Here is a 17,178-nt window from a genome sequence, read left to right on the forward strand (position 1 = left end):
TCTCTTCTACCTCCCAGGCTACAGGGACCCAGGACTCTGTCACACGCTGCCATGCATTGGGAGGACTTTTCCAGATATCCCAGAGCCCTGGCAGCTTCTGGTGTGAACCCTGGGGTTCCTCACGCTTGACTCTGCTACTTGCACCCCACAATGATTGGGCCCTCTTCACCTTCAATCTTAGCTTTCCTTCCGCACTTATCTTCTTGCCTCTTCTAGGGCATTGGATTGTTTGCCCTCCTCAGCTTCTCCAATTGTTCCTTGTTTCGTTTCTCCTCCCATTTTGCTTTTTTGTCACAGTTTGCTCCTTCCTTAAACACTCTGTATTTTCCCACCTCCATCTCTGGGTCTGTTATTTTCTGCACTCTGGCTTCCACTCCCCTATCCTCTTCCTCCTCCTGCCCTTTTCTCAGATCTTTCAATTTTCCACCTCCTGCACTTACTGTACCTCTCTCTAGGACGTTCCACTCTCAGCTGGCAAGATAGCTCAGTGGGTTGAGATCTTGGTACTGTTATTTGTGTTTGATCTGCAGGTCGCAGGCTCAAATGCCGGCATGTTTGAATCAGCCGTTCATCCTTAAAGTGAGTACCAATTTCGATTGGGTAATATTGTATGTAAATATATTCTATGTAAAGTGCTTTGGATAAAAACGTTATATAAATCACAAGTTAATATTCATCCCTAGTGTTTCAACTTCTCGCCTCCTCTGGTTTGTACCCCACTTCAGATCTTTCCACTTTCCAACTCCTCTGCTTATTGTCATTTCCCTCCACAGGTCTTTCCACTCTCTTCTCAAATATTTCTCTGTCGCACATCCTCCACTTACTGTCCCAAACACTGGGGGCAAGATTCTCATCAAGGCGCAGTGCGCGCACTAAATAGCATGTTTTCAGAGAAAAGGGGCAGATTGCAAGTCTCTGCAGCATTTTCGTTAAATAGCATGAAGATTGTAGTTTAACGAAGGTGCTGCCGAGAACACTTGCTGGAATCAGTTAGCTCTCTCCTTCAAGTCTGGAAACCACCTGACTGCTGTGAGAATGCCTGTTCCCGTACCGTTCCAATCATTCCCCTGGCATGCAAGTACCAAACCCACATCCGCATTTCAATTGCCTAACAATGAATGCAGCTGCTAACAATGAAATGCTTTACGTCACCAGGCACAGGTTGGGTGCACATACAGCAGCACATATCTCTACTTTGTCCTGCACTAGTTCAGTGCCATTTGGCACCCACAGCACTACATTTTGAAAATGACTGTGCCCTTCTGATGTCACTCCTCCACAGTGGCAAAACTGTAGAAAGTAGACCGCCACCAAGGAGGTGCCGTATTTCTACGAGATTTTACAATGTCGCTAATGTGGAGGAGTGACACCAGAATAACCCTGCTAAATTGCGTTTTCTGGAATTGTCGGTTGCCAGGCTGGATTCCTGCCAGTCCTAGCAACTTGCGGACAGGGTCTGAAAGTGGCGCTTTTGGAAAAATCCAACAACATGAGAATAGGTGTTAGTTACTCATAGTGTAGTTAAGCCTCAAAATGACTTTTTCGGCAATTAACACCTGGTTCAGAATCGGGCCCCAGGTGTTTTCACTCTCCATTCTGTGATGAATGCTGCGGGAAATCCTCACAAAATCCATGCCTAAAGTCTCCTCCCAAGTGGCCAGGGGAAGGCAGCCGCTACCTGATCCTAATCCTGGGGGGTGGTGTTAGCCGGGTGGATCACCTCGGAGAAGGCCCCCAAAGGAACAGGAGGATTCCGTTGGGAGCTACGATGTATTTATCTTCTTCAGAGAGAGAGATTTCTACAGTGCCTGAATATTTAATGCCTTGTTGCCAAAGTAAGATTCCCATTCATACAGTTACCCCTATTGATTGTATGGAAAGCCCTTGGATGCAACAAGACAACAATATATGTCGAAATCAGAACGTATTCAGACTTCTGATGAACATAACTCTCCATTTAATGAGGGCCAACCCTTGACCCCTCTAAACCCCTTCTTTAGCGGTCCATTCAATACCCAAAGTAAATCCAGTAAAGGCAAAATTTGCATTCATAAAGCAAAAGGTAATCAAAACAATGTTGACTTTGAGTCCCACTGTGGCCTAAGTACTGGAACGAGGAAGAGGGACTCAGAGGCTCAAACTGCAAGATACGCCTGACTGGGACGTTTGAATATATAAGGTCCCCTCAGGTGCAGGCCATTAGAACAGCAAGGAGGAGTTGTAGAAATTGCCAGCAGCGGTTGCAGAAAAGGATGAAGGGAGACACCAGGAGGAGTTGTAGAAATTGCCAGCAGCAGTTGCAGAAAAGGATGAAGGGAGACACCAGAGCTGCCCTGTTGGCAATGTGGATGTCGGTTCTGAGAGGGTCTCCAAAGCTGAGGGCCTTGAATGCAGAGGCTGCGCAGTGTGAAGTGGTGTTGTAGCAAGCTTTCCCCCCTGGAGAGAGAGGCTCTAATAATTGCATTCTGTAGCTGGCAAGCACTGAAGTGCGCAGGGAGCAAGGCAGGCTCCTTTCCTCATTGGTGCGGGCTGTGGGAATTCTTTAGCAGTCTGCCATTTGAAAGGCAGAAGAAGAAGCAGACCGAAGCGTGGTGGCGGATCGAGCAGATCCGTTTGGAGACACCAGTGAGTTTACCATTGAAAGGTAATCCCAGTACGCTCCATGCTCGACCGCTGGCCACTGAAAGCATTTTTGAATACCGAATTAATATAAGGAAGTCACATTGGCATGAGCAGAACTAGTTAAATAGACAAGCAAGGCAAGGTTATAATCATTGCTGTCTAAGAAAGTGTAATTGCAAAGACAAAGAGCGGGCGATACTTAAGCAGGCTGAATAAAAACCACATTGCGAAAGTAAAGGAGGGGCAATAATGAAGCCAGCCCATTACAACCACCATTGCCAAAGTAAAGAGGGGACAATACTTCCAACAGCAAGTAGACCATATTGGCTAAACAACAACAAGATAGCATTGTCACATGGGGAGTAAACCATTGTTGCCAGAGTGTGGAAGAGGCAATAGTTGAATAAGACATCAACAAGCATTGCCAAAGCCAAAGATGGGCAAGTGTGTTAAAGATGCATTGTCAGCAGTTTGGTGTAAAAGTGGGAAAATTAGAGTGGACGGAGACAGGGGCCCTCCTGTAATAAATGGCACCAATGTGTCTCATGTCTTCCCAGGAGAAGTTCTAAATTTTGATGTTCTTGAAAGTTAGAAACTGTTTTCTAAAAGGTTTAAAACCCACCACAGAGTACTTTTAGTAGTGATAGGAGATTTTAGTCCTGGCAGGCGAGTATACCAAGGCAGGGACCGTTTAGTTGTAGTCCTGGAAGGTTGGTGGACCAGGAAGAAATGATTGAAGTACTATATTGTGGGTGATGGTTGTGGAGCAGTGGCAAGGTCACTAAAGTGTTTCCTGAATTGCTCTGGAATCATCCTGACAAAACTTTGTTGTTGATACAGAAGAATTGTAAAAGTGTTTTTGTTTTTCAAGAAGAAGATATTTTGTTGAACTTTTGCTATAAGTGGAGAGGTAAAGACTTGTCATTTAACTGAACTGTTGGTTAACGTCCAAGTGAAAGACTTTTGGAGCAAGAAAAACTTTATGACACAAACTTGGCTTCAAAGAGGAATTTGTTCATTTGAACTTTTGAGTGAAAATCCTGCTTTGAATCTGCGGAAGTGGAGCTGATCCAGGTTAAAAGGAGATACATTTAATAGATACATGTTTGACTTAACTGTTATTCCTGTTACATTTGAATTGCTATATATTTCCTTTATGAGTTTGATGTATGTATAAGTGTGAGGGAGAGAGTCCTTTTGTTAGTGTTTTCCTTTAGTCTATTTGATAGGCAGGGAAAATCCATGTTTGGTTAGGGATAGTGAGGAGTTTATCAAACCCTTTTGAGTTAATAAAATGGCTTCTTGTGAAAAGCCGTTAAGTTGTTTATTTGCCTCACATTTCTAACCCCTCACATTTCCAAACTTTCAGTTTGTCCCCCCCCTCACTCTCACATACCTGTGAACCCTTGAAACAAAAGAATGTTGTTAATGCAGTTGAGAGCTCAATTGACCTCTATGGACAGGCAAGGGGATTGGCAGGTGAGTGGACAGACTCTAGGATGGGTGATGCCCACCTTCACCTTCTCCTCCTTCCTGCCCCGTTTCTTAACCTCTCGCTCGCCTTTCCTCTCTGCTCAGCATTACTACAGACGTTTGCCATTCAACACCCATTCCCATCACTGAATGAAGTCATTTTTGTGACATCATGCATTGCCAGAGGATCCAGCACACCATCTGAGGGTTGTGCAACAGAAAAGAAGCTCCCTGACCCTGTAACACCTTGGACCTTGCCTGAGTTCTGCCTGGGAATTTGGAAGCCATCTAAAGCACTCTGATTTGCTCCCAGGGGATCCTGTGGCCACATCATGTGACTGGAGTTTCATCAAGTGGAGAATTGTTGGTGAAAGGTGAATTAAGGCGTTCCTAGAGGGGTCTTAAGAGGGAGCGCCTGGGGGGTAGTGGGGTTAGTAAGGAGGGCCAGGGAAGGGGGTGATGTGAGGGGGTACTTGGGAGAGGGGGAATAAGATGCAGTGCCTGGGAGAGTGGGAGGGGGCTTAGTGGGGGTGCTTGAGACGGGGCGTAGAGAGTCAACACATGACCCTAAACAATCTAGTATGCTACCTAGAACATTACACAAGCATAAATGCAACCTATCTCCTAACATTATGAACGTTCACTAAAGAAGCACACATCACTTGCACACCTCCTACTCCTATCCTAACACGTGATGCCAGATATCTCCTCGTGCCATGGCTCCTGAACCCATTCTGAAACCCACAGACCCAAGATGAGTAATGTTACAATGTGGCACATATATAAGGACAGGCAACACCATTCAGAGTGCATTTGGACTGCTGAAAGCCAGGTTCCGCTGCCTCCAGCGCACCGGAGGAGCCTCCTTTTATGCACCTCTGATGGTTGTTCACATCATCATTGTGTGCATCATGGTTTTCAATCTCTGCCTAAGGTACAATGTGTCATGAGCCAAAATGAAACAATGCCTTTGCACAATGATGATGAAAAGGAGGAAAACACACCTATGAATCCCCTATGGGATGTGCGGAAAGGCAGAATCACGCAGTAGCATTTGGTGAACACATAATTCTGACTGTGGGCGTGATGTGCCCCAAAACTACCTGGACACTGTGGTAATATATTTACAAATTGACCCAGAGTCACACTCATCTGGGATAGCACAGATGTGTTTGTTGCATATTGTATGTGTGGTCACAATGGTATGGCCACATTGCACATGTGAGGAAACTCATGGGAGAATGGGTTGTGTCTGCACAGTTCTGCACCTGTATCCGAGACCTCTCTGCATAGATGAATTGCACATGAAGTCCCATGAGAGATACCTTAAGAATGCTACCGCCTAGGTGCATGAGCAATGACTGCTGGAACATGTCTGTTGCACTTATCTTGTGGCCGAATGCCAACTTGATGACAGGGACAACACAAATGAGGACAAAGCACTGACATCATTGACTCTTACGTGTCACATACGAATGTGAGGTAGCCAGTGCCAGCATGGCATGCCATGCAGTGTACGTACAAATGACCTGCGACATATTGTAGTCCCACAATACTGTCCATAGCTGAAACCAATAAGGAGGTGGCCACTTCCACTCATGGCTTTGTCCTGCTTCCTTCTCTTCCAAAAAAACCCTTTAACAAACCCCTGAACCCCATGACCCCTTTTCAATTTCCCCCTCAACACCCTACACCTCCCCCAACACCCTTTACACACCCCTCCGCCCTCTTACACACCCCAAACACCCATTAACACACACCAGAACTACTGTGTGGTGTGGCTAAATTAATGTCAAATCATCAGTGACAGCGTTGTCTCTTGTCTTTGCTTGGTTGGCTAAAGGAAGGAGGATGAGAGAGTCTTCTTGAGTGTCAATAAGGACTGCCAATGACAGACTCATAAATCATGTTCAATTAGGTGGAGTGTGTTGGATTGGCAGAGAACATGGGCTGCATGAGGACCGGATAGCACTCCATTCTCTTCAATATGGCAACCATGAGTTGGAAGCCCTGGAAAGTGATGTTTGTAGCTTTCTTCATTCTCTAGCTCTGAGGTGTAAATGAACCCACCGGTGTGCCAAATAGCCCACAAAGCCATGTCAAATGATGCTCAACATTTAATGTATGCCCTATGAGGGCACGACGGATTTCCTGAACCACTTGCAATTGATGATTGGCTAGGCCTCGCTGAGACAAGTTATTATGTACAGGCTTTGGCCCAGTGAGAAACCAGAAGGTGTCTCACCCGCAAGTCCCTGTGGATCTGTCATCCAGGTGGCCAGGACACGGCCATCGCTTTTGGATCCAGTTCCTGGGGGTGGACTAGTGCGGGAGAATCACCTGGGTGAAGGGTCTTCGGGGAGTGGGAGTGGGACACCAGACGGCGAGAAACAGTATCCCTCCCCCTACAACACCTTTACCCCATCCTACCAGGTAGGATACATAGGACCCTTACCTCCCCCCCTTTCCCTTCTCCAGCACTTTCACATGGCCAGCCCACTCTGGGGTAAAACAGAGTCTTCAATTTTGATATTAAGAGGATTCAAGCCTGAACAAGGGAGACCCATATCAAGAGAATCCAAGCCCGAATGAGGGAGACCCATATCAAGAGGATCAGAGGCCAAATGAGGGAGATCCATGGTCTGAGCCCGAATGAGGGAAACCAAGTATGAATATTGTGACAAAAGGGGTCCCATCCTGAAGAGGGAGACCGATGATGAACATTGAAAGTGAGAACTTGTGCATGTTAAAATCCTGATAGGAATGGAACATTTGTTACGACAGACCCTCTGCTGTAAGAGACTGTTATTGGAGAGGCTTTGGCAGAAGGCCCTGACGTCTGTGTTTTAAACTGTATCCTCGTGGCCGGAAAGCCAGAGTGTATGCAAAGCTCGAACGTGCCACCTTGGCCCGTACTGAAAACATGGGGAAGGGAAGCCAACTGCTCAACCGTCCTGACATACTATTTCTTGAACACTTTCCTTTTTACTATTTCTTATCCCACACCATTTGCATTTAGAAGTAAGGATTGGCAATAGGTTTATTAGTGTAGGCTCTTTTATTTGACAGAGAATTGACTAGGACTGCGTTATTATTATTTGATGGTCGTAGCTTGCTCCCATCCTTAGCTTTAGGTTTAGATAGGCGTTAAAACAACCCATTTGTAGTTCAATAAACACCCTTGAACGGTGATCACTTGTGTCTGTTTTCATTGTTTGATATCATGCCTTTCTTACAGCCCTCTCTGTGGACATCTAGTATGCTTGTCCCCACACCCCCACAAGATGTACCATGTGGTTCCATGTGCCCCTCTGCCTGCTGTCTCACTTGTGTTAGTACGGATGTCATTTGGGGCTGAGAATCTGGGGACCACACTCATATGCCTCCATCACTGGTATCTAATTCTGCATCAGTAGGTGTGCCCATTGAGGTGGCTATTTCATCCCCTGTGATGTCATCACCTGTATGCACCGTAATCAGTTTAGAGGGAGGAGTATGCTGAAGTACATCTTGGCCATCATCCACAGGCACATGAAATGTGGCACAGCTAGTTCTTCGGCTGGGATGTCTTGTGCAGGCTTGTAGGATTTGTCTCCCTGTTCTACGTGGGGGACCTGTAGTGGCTGGGCAGGGGCAGCGACCTGTGCTGTATGGCCATGGTTCCCCGGCTTTCCATTCTTCCTTTTGAAGTGCATCAGTGGGTCTCAGGTGGTTCCCAGAATGTTTACCTTTGTGGAAAAGAATTGAGGAAGGCCAAAAACGTGAGGACGAGAGGGGTGGTGGGCATGTTCATTTCAAAAGTGTTTAGAGCCCAAGAGCATGATTTCAATTGTTGATGCATTAAGTTGGAGACTGTTGTTGGTCAGCCATAGTTTAATTTCCTTGTGGCAGAGCTGGAGCTGTTGAAACATGTTTGGAGGGCCAGATACCTTAAGAAGAAGCTGGGTATCATAAGTGTATGAGTGATATGTAAGGGAAGCATGGTATCACGAGTATGACACTGACACAAGAGTTACCCGTTTCAAAACTTTATTATCTTTTTGGGGTTTGGAGAAACTCATATTCTGCCCTATAGCTAAGATGGGAGTAATCTCTACCCCATCAAATAATAAAGAAAATACAGTCCTAGTCAGTTTAATGCCAAATCAAAATGGCCTATACTAACAAAACCTATTTCCTGCCCTATCTCTTATACAAAAAGTATGTAAAGGGGGATATGTATACAACGGAAAGTCAGTGTTATAATAACATAAAGAATCAATGTGGCTGAGTCGGCTCTCCTTCCCATGGTGGACCGCACAGAGTAAGGCGGCCCCTGTAAACAGGATGGCACACTCTGGCTCAGGTTCTCAAAACCAAGGCAGTTCAAAACGTGGATCGGAGCCCGCTTGGCCTTCCACATTAAAGTCACTTATTCCAGCTTTCAAAAGTTCTTGTCATGATCTCTGCTTCCAAAAGGTCAGGGTTTTCCCAATTCCCTTGGAAGCAGATCCATAACCCAGGTTCCGAGGGCCAACCAGTCCCAATTGGGACCTTTTGGACCCAGTCCTGGCGCCAGTGGCACCAGGCTCATAAATGTGCCCAGTCCCAGCGCTGGAAGCGCCGGGCTCATGATGCTTGGGTGGACTTACCTGCAGCAGACCATGCTGCTTACTTGCCTGCCAGCTGAGCCTCTGATCCTCTTCTGTTTGGAACTACTTTTCCTGTTGGGTGGGGCAGGAGCCACTCCCTAGATTCAGAACACTGGAACTCTTCTGGAAAGCAGGAACTCTTTTCTTACCTAGGCGTGGCTGTGGAAGGAGACACCTAAGCACTACAGGAGGCTATTTAAACCACACCCGGTGGATGAATCTTGCTTTGCGTTATTCTGCATCCTCTGCAGCAGAACGCTCATCGTGTCTTCTGCATCGGATCCTGGGCCTAAGGAAAAAGGCTTACCAACCTGAATCCAGTCTTCAGCAACACCTATAAAGACAAGAAAGAACAGGTTAGCATTCCGGCATCTGAAAGACAAAGGCTTACCTACTCTTCGTGCGCTCCGGAGGTCTTCACACTGCATTCCGGCATCTGAAAGACAAAAGCTTACCGACTCTTCGCACGCTCCGGAGGCCTTCGGCGCTGCATCCTGCATCTGAAAGACAAAACAAGGTGCGTTTAAAGACATTGGGGAACTTTGATACTCACGTGCCATTACTCCTTTCCACATCAACCCCAGTGGGTATTCCGGCACCCTGCAGCCGCTCCGAACTCGTACCTGCAAAATAAAAGACAGTTAGAGCGCATCGTGAAGCAGGCAACAAGCGCTTACTTACGTGCTTCCAAGCGCTTCTATTCATCATACGGACTCCATCTTCAACTCACTTCAGCCCGTCATCCGCCATCGCCGGAACCTGCAAAACAAGAGACATCATTGCTAAAGACTTTAAAGACAATAGAATTACTCGAAACTTACCGTTCGTGCAGTAAACGACGGACAGCAGTCCTCTGAAGTCAAGAGGCCTGCGCTACCGATCCAGTGAAGAAACTGGTTACAGCATCCTGCCCCGAGGCAGATGGAGAGCTCGGCATTCACTTACCTAAGGTGAGAGCGTTAACCTTTGGGGGTCTACAGGAGAGCAAAAAAGGGAAGAGATAGGGACACCCCAATAACCCCAGTTCATTAATCCCATATTTTCTGTCTGCAGACATCTTACTCTTGAAGTCAGGCAGACAGTGCACAGAGGTCCAGCCCAAAGAGCCAACCGGGTGCTACACATCACCTTTGAAGATACGGTAGTCGCCCAGTCAAGACCGGCGCCTCTGCGAGAATCAGGTGAGCGTTACAGAACGCAAAGCCTACCGCAAAACTCTCGCCCAGGCGCTATGGAAACCTCGGATACTGACCATCGAGCCCGGTTACTTGGGGAACTAAGGGCAGAAGTGCATGCAGCTCGTCAGGAAACGAATGCTCTAAGAAGGGAACTAATTATTTCCAAGGAGAGAACAGACGGTCTTGCTAGACAATTGCTACAGTCACAAGCCGGACAAACCCCGTTACCCGCATCAGGGGCAAATCTTCCTTCAACATCCTCTATGAATCCAGTGCAGATCAACCTACCTGGGAATGTACCTCTGGCTCCGCCCGAACGATTTTCTGGTGACCCAAAGAGGTTTGCAGTATTTATCAATCAGCGCCTGTTGCACTTCTTATGCCGGCCAGCAGCCTTTCCAACTGATCAAGCTAAAGTAGCTTTTGTACTTTCGTACCTTAGTGGCAATGCGGCAGACTGGTCGATCCCTCTAGTTAATCAAGATGATCCGGTTCTCCATGATTTTCAAGCCTTTCAGCTTAGTATGGAAAAACTGTTCGCAAGACATTCACAGGGGCAGGCCTTGGACAATGAGCTTCTTTCGTTGCGACAGGGTAATCAAGACCTTTTGGCTTATATTGCATCTTTCAATAGACTAATAGTGGAAACTCAATGGCCTGAGGACAAAAGGATTACGCTGTTTTACAGAGGTCTACGTGGAGAGCTCAAAGACGTTTTAGCCCAAGTAGTGAATCTCCCACAAGACTGTTCGGATTATATAGACTTGGTCGTTCAAATAGATCATAGACTGCAGAACAGGAAGGCCGACCGTTCCAAGTTTGATGCTCGAGTATTTTCCAAACCGCCAACTCCTTCCAAAGGAGTAGACTCCGGGGAACCCATGCAAATCGGGGGTCTGAAAGGTCCTCTAAAACAAAAGGAGCGGAAAAGGAGAAAACAGTTGCAATTATGCCTATATTGCGGAAACTCAGGGCACTTTCTTCGAGACTGTCCGGTGAAACCTGCCAAGAAGGCAGTAGGAGCTGCAGTTACCAAAGTTACAAACTCTGAGCAGGGAAACAACCTCGCCCGACAAGAATAGAGGTCCTCTTGCCGAGCGTGAAAACCAGTTCCGTGACCTCGCATTTCGTGATACCTATGGTCCTCATTAGCCCTGATAATCCGGATCGATTACATGCAATTGAAGCTTACGTCGACAGCGGTGCCATCGGCAATTATGTGGATCATGAAATGGTTTTGAGGATGAATCTAACTCTTTGTCCCAAGGCTGTAAAGGACGTCATTACTACAGTGGATGGTACGGAGATAGCCTCCGGGCCAGTAACGCATACCACTCAAGAGGTGACGCTAGTAAGTCAAGATGGACACCATGAGAAGATCGTGTTCGATGTGATCAAGGCCCCTCAGTTTCAGATTATTCTAGGAATACCTTGGTTAGAGAAACACAATCCTCTGATCGATTGGCGAGCAAGAACGGTCCAGTTTCCAGAATGTGTCTCTACTTGTCACCCTCCACCTGGTGTTGCACTGGCAGCAATTTCTTCAGAGACTCCCCAGTTACCTCCCGAATACCTTGAATACCAAGATGTTTTCCGGAAGGATCAGGCTAACACTCTACCTCCTCATAGGTCTTATGACTGCCAGATAGACCTGATACCTGGATCTACTCCTCCTTGTAGTAGAATGTATGCCCTCACCGAGCCTGAGAACCTTCACCTTCGACAATACCTGGATCAATACCTGGCAAATGGGTTTATTCGTCCTTCCAAGTCCCCTGCTTCTTCAGCTTTGTTCTTCGTTCCAAAAAAGGAAGGAGACCTTAGAACTTGTATCGATTATCGCTCCCTGAACCAGATCACCGTTAAGAATAGATATCCGTTACCTTTGATACCTGAACTCTTGGACCAAGTCAGAAAAGCATGCATATATACAAAGCTGGATCTTAGAGGAGCTTACCACTTGGTACGAGTAAAAGAGGGCGATGAATGGAAGACTGCCTTCCGCACCAAGTATGGGCTATTTGAATATCAGGTCATGCCCTTCGGACTTTGCAATGCCCCGGCCGCCTTTCAATATTTTATGAACGATGTCCTCAGAGAGCTCATAGATGTGTGTGTTGTTGTTTACATTGACGATATCCTCGTTTATTCTTCATCGGAATCTGAACATCGGAAACACGTGAAAATGGTCCTCGAAAGATTGCGTCAACACAAACTTTTCGCTAAGTTGGAAAAATGTGTTTTCAACGTGACTGAAGTTGAATTCTTGGGATTCATATTATCACCTGGCGGAGTACGTATCGATTCAAAGAAGGTTGATGCAGTTCTCAAATGGCCATCACCATCCTCCGTAAAAGATGTGCAAAGCATGTTAGGCTTCGCTAACTTTTACCGCAGGTTTATCCCCGAATTCTCTCGAATAGTCCAGCCCATCACTGCCTTGTTAAAGAAAAACAAACGTTTTGAATGGTCTACCGAGGCGGAACAAGCTTTCCAGGATTTGAAGACTAAATTTATCTCTGCACCAATCTTAAAACACCCTTGCCCCGAACTCCCCTACATCGTGGAAACTGATGCTTCAAGCCTTGCCATGGGGGCAGTTCTATCACAAAAGGACCCGGTAACCAATCAGTTGCATCCCGTGGCATTTTGGTCCCGCAAATTCTCGCCTCCTGAAATCAATTACACGATTACTGACAAGGAACTTCTGGCTATCAAGTCTGCCTTTAAGGCTTGGCGGCATTATCTGCTGGGGGCCCGACACACCGTTACTGTGATTACGGATCACCGAAACCTGCAATATTTGAAAACCGCAAAAGCCCAATCCTCTAGACAACTCCGTTGGGCATTATTCTTTGCCGAGTTTGACTTCATAATTACCTATCGACCTGGTACAAAGAACGGTAAAGCTGATGCCCTTTCTCGGATGGGAGTGGAAGAACACTTGATCAACCCTAAACCTGTACCAATCATTCCTGAACAAAGAATTCTGGGTGTAATCGCCACAGAATCCATAGAGGAAGTTAAGGATAAAGCCAGGCAACTTGTAACTCCAGCAGACATACAGAATTGGCATCTGCAGGGAAAGGACTTTGCAGTAAAGGACAACTTATTGTATTTCCAAGAACGATTATACCTACCCAGCACAGATTTACAGAAAAAAGTAATCTCCTGTTATCACGATTCTTTAATGGAAGGACATCCCGGTATGGCCAAGACCTCAGAAAAGATCAAGCGCTACTTCTGGTGGCCGTCTTGGAAAAAAGATATTAGAGACTTTATAATGTCTTGTGGAGTATGCGCCCAAAACAAGAGTCAAAAGGAAAGACCAGCAGGCCTCTTACGCCCTATTGACATCCCACCTCGCCCTTGGCATACGCTTTCTATGGACTTCATCACCAATCTACCTCCATGCTCCGGATACAATACGATTCTAGTAATCGTGGACTTATTCTCCAAGATGGCGCATTTCATTCCGCTCAAAGGCTTGCCAACAGCAGCAACTCTGGCCCGAGAATTTCTCGAAAACATCGTCCGACTACACGGTTTTCCTTCGGTTCTAATTTCGGATCGAGGTAGTCAATTTATTTCTCATTTTTGGCGAAGTTGCTGTCGGTCGGCTCAAATTGATGTGAGACTATCGACCAGTCACCACCCTCAGACCGACGGACAAACCGAGAGGACCAATCAAACTCTGGAACAGTATTTACGCTGCATGCTGCAACAAACTGAAAGAAAAACTTGGAAAGACATCCTTTGGATAGCCGAATATGCCTACAATAACTCTGTCCATTCGGGAACTGGGAAAACACCGTTTTTTCTTTTGTACGGCAGTCACCCTCGAACCTCGGAGTTGGATCCCCTCCAAGATCTTGAAACACCAGCAGTAGACTACCTGCATTCTACAATTACCCAAGCCTTTAAGGAAGCTGTTTCTCACCTTCAAAGGGCTAAAGAACAATACAAGAAAGGAGCAGATCAACATCGGAAGGAAGCCCCTCCATATCAAGTAGTGGACCAAGTCTGGTTATCCACCAAATATCTACCTCTAAAAGGGCCACGCACATTCAACCCAAGATACCTTGGTCCCTATTCCATCACTACCATAATAAACCCAGTAGCGGTCAAGTTGGACTTGCCCCCTCACATGAAGATACATCCGGTCTTCCACGTCTCTCTATCAAAACCCGTGCAACCTCAAACCCGACTAACTAAATCTCCAAAACCCATCCTAGTTGATGGAGAACTCGAGTTTGAAGTCAAAAGCATTCTGGACTCCAAGATCTCCAAATCTAAACTATTTTACCTAATTGACTGGAAAGGCTACGGCCCCCAAGAGAGATCCTGGGAACCTGCTGAATATGTCCACGCTCCTCGCCTAATCAAAAGATTTCACCGAACATTTCCTGACAAGCCAAAACCCCCGGAGAAGCCCGGTTTGGGAGGGGCCTTGAGGGGAGGTACTGTCATGATCTCTGCTTCCAAAAGGTCAGGGTTTTCCCAACTCCCTTGGAAGCAGATCCATAACCCAGGTTCCGAGGGCCAACCAGTCCCAATTGGGACCTTTTGGACCCAGTCCTGGCGCCAGTGGCACCAGGCTCATAAATGTGCCCAGTCCCAGCGCTGGAAGCGCCGGGCTCATGATGCTTGGGTGGACTTACCTGCAGCAGACCATGCTGCTTACTTGCCTGCCAGCTGAGCCTCTGATCCTCTTCTGTTTGGAACTACTTTTCCTGTTGGGTGGGGCAGGAGCCACTCCCTAGATTCAGAACACTGGAACTCTTCTGGAAAGCAGGAACTCTTTTCTTACCTAGGCGTGGCTGTGGAAGGAGACACCTAAGCACTACAGGAGGCTATTTAAACCACACCCGGTGGATGAATCTTGCTTTGCGTTATTCTGCATCCTCTGCAGCAGAACGCTCATCGTGTCTTCTGCATCGGATCCTGGGCCTAAGGAAAAAGGCTTACCATCCTGAATCCAGTCTTCAGCAACACCTATAAAGACAAGAAAGAACAGGTTAGCATTCCGGCATCTGAAAGACAAAGGCTTACCTACTCTTCGTGCGCTCCGGAGGTCTTCACACTGCATTCCGGCATCTGAAAGACAAAAGCTTACCGACTCTTCGCACGCTCCGGAGGCCTTCGGCGCTGCATCCTGCATCTGAAAGACAAAACAAGGTGCGTTTAAAGACATTGGGGAACTTTGATACTCACGTGCCATTACTCCTTTCCACATCAACCCCAGTGCTTATTCCGGCACCCTGCAGCCGCTCCGAACTCGTACCTGCAAAATAAAAGACAGTTAGAGCGCATCGTGAAGCAGGCAACAAGCGCTTACTTACATGCTTCCAAGCGCTTCTATTCATCATACGGACTCCATCTTCAACTCACTTCAGCCCGTCATCCGCCATCGCCGGAACCTGCAAAACAAGAGACATCATTGCTAAAGACTTTAAAGACAATAGAATTACTCGAAACTTACCGTTCGTGCAGTAAACGACGGACAGCAGTCCTCTGAAGTCAAGAGGCCTGCGCTACCGATCCAGTGAAGAAACTGGTTACAGCACCCTGCCCCGAGGCAGATGGAGAGCTTGGCATTCACTTACCTAAGGTGAGAGCGTTAACCTTTGGGGGTCTACAGGAGAGCAAAAAAGGGAAGAGATAGGGACACCCCAATAACCCCAGTTCATTAATCCCATATTTTCTGTCTGCAGACATCTTACTCTTGAAGTCAGGCATACAGTGCACAGAGGTCCAGCCCAAAGAGCCAACCGGGTGCTACACATCACCTTTGAAGATACGGTAGTCGCCCAGTCAAGACCGGCGCCTCTGCGAGAATCAGGTGAGCGTTACAGTTCTTTCAGTCAAACAAAGTTCACACAGGTCTCCCTCAGTCGAGCTCGGACCTCTCAAAGCAAAATGTTCACGTAGGTCTCCCTCGGTCGGGCTTGAACCTTTAAAAAACAAAGTATCTGATTCAGTGTAGATCTCCCTCAGCCTGGCTCGGACCTCGCAATCACAGCACTTGCAGGTGTTCCCTTCCCCAAGCTTTATTCACATATGTTAAGGGTTCCCTCCCCCTAACTTATCACACTTCCAGTCTCCCTCAGTCGGGCTCTGACCTTTCACTGATGTCGAAGACTTTCGAATGTGCATGGCTTTTACCATAGACCTCCGCAGGACTACTTCGACTTTCTCTTCAGCTCCCACTCTGGTGTTATTTGCCCCAGTGTCTCTTGGTCTTGGTAGTTCAGTACCATAAGCACAAATGTTCATAGAAATCTTTCTCTTAAAGTAGTTTGTTCACTTTGCTGCTTTATAACAAGATATCACATATTTCGCTGAGACTTTCGAGTGGGCTATTACCTATCGCCGGACCACTCCACTACTTGTATCACTAGCTTTACAGTTATCGGTAATCTAAAGTTCACCACAGGTGTGCCTTCCTTTGCGTCTCATCAGCACATGCACAGCCTTCAATCGTGAGATACACTGTTGCAACTTCAATCTTTCTTTAACACACACCAGCCTTTCATGTTGTTTGCTAACTCACCTGCTGTGTGCATTCCTTTCTTGTCTTTAAAGCTTTAATTCAAGAGTCAAGGTTAATACCACAGGCTTGGCCTCGCCTCCCCAACTCTGTCATTCACCCGGGAGGGTCGCTGGTGTCCTGGATACACAATGCAGTCTTCTTGTCTAGAATTCGGCCTTCTAAGCGTATCTTTCACGGCTCTTCGGAGGGAACAGCCTCCTGCAGGGAACTCTTGGGTTTCCATACCCTTTTCTCTCGTCCCTCGATCAAGTCGTTCTGCTCCAGTGGGTTCAGCTTTGCCTTGGAAGATCTGCTCCTTCACGCATTCCACCTTGCTCAGAGTGTGTCTCTATGTTGCGCCTTTTATCCGTGTGGGGAGAGCTAATGGGTATCAGATGTATGCGATTAAAGTGAAGTGCCTGACTTTACCTGACCTGATTAGCGGGACATGTCCAATGAGACATGTAAGGGTTAGCCTTTTTACTCTCAGTCACCCTCTTCCTCGATCCAGTGTTTATGCAGAAAGGGGGGTGGTGTTGGGACATTGGAGAATCCTATAAAATAGGATTGGACATGGGTACGGGAAAGGGGGGAATACTGCATCTCATCATTGGTTGCTTCACCCCCACTCCCTGAAGACCCCTCACCCTGGTGATCCTCCCACACTGGTCCACCACCAGGGTCTGGATTCAAAGGCAGTGGCTGTGCCCTGGCCACCTGAGAGAGAGATCCCATGGAACTA

Source organism: Ambystoma mexicanum, chromosome 4q (genome assembly GCF_040938575.1).
Source record: "Ambystoma mexicanum isolate Mex_15411 chromosome 4q, UKY_AmexF1_1, whole genome shotgun sequence".
Classification (NCBI taxonomy): Eukaryota; Metazoa; Chordata; class Amphibia; order Caudata; family Ambystomatidae; genus Ambystoma; species Ambystoma mexicanum.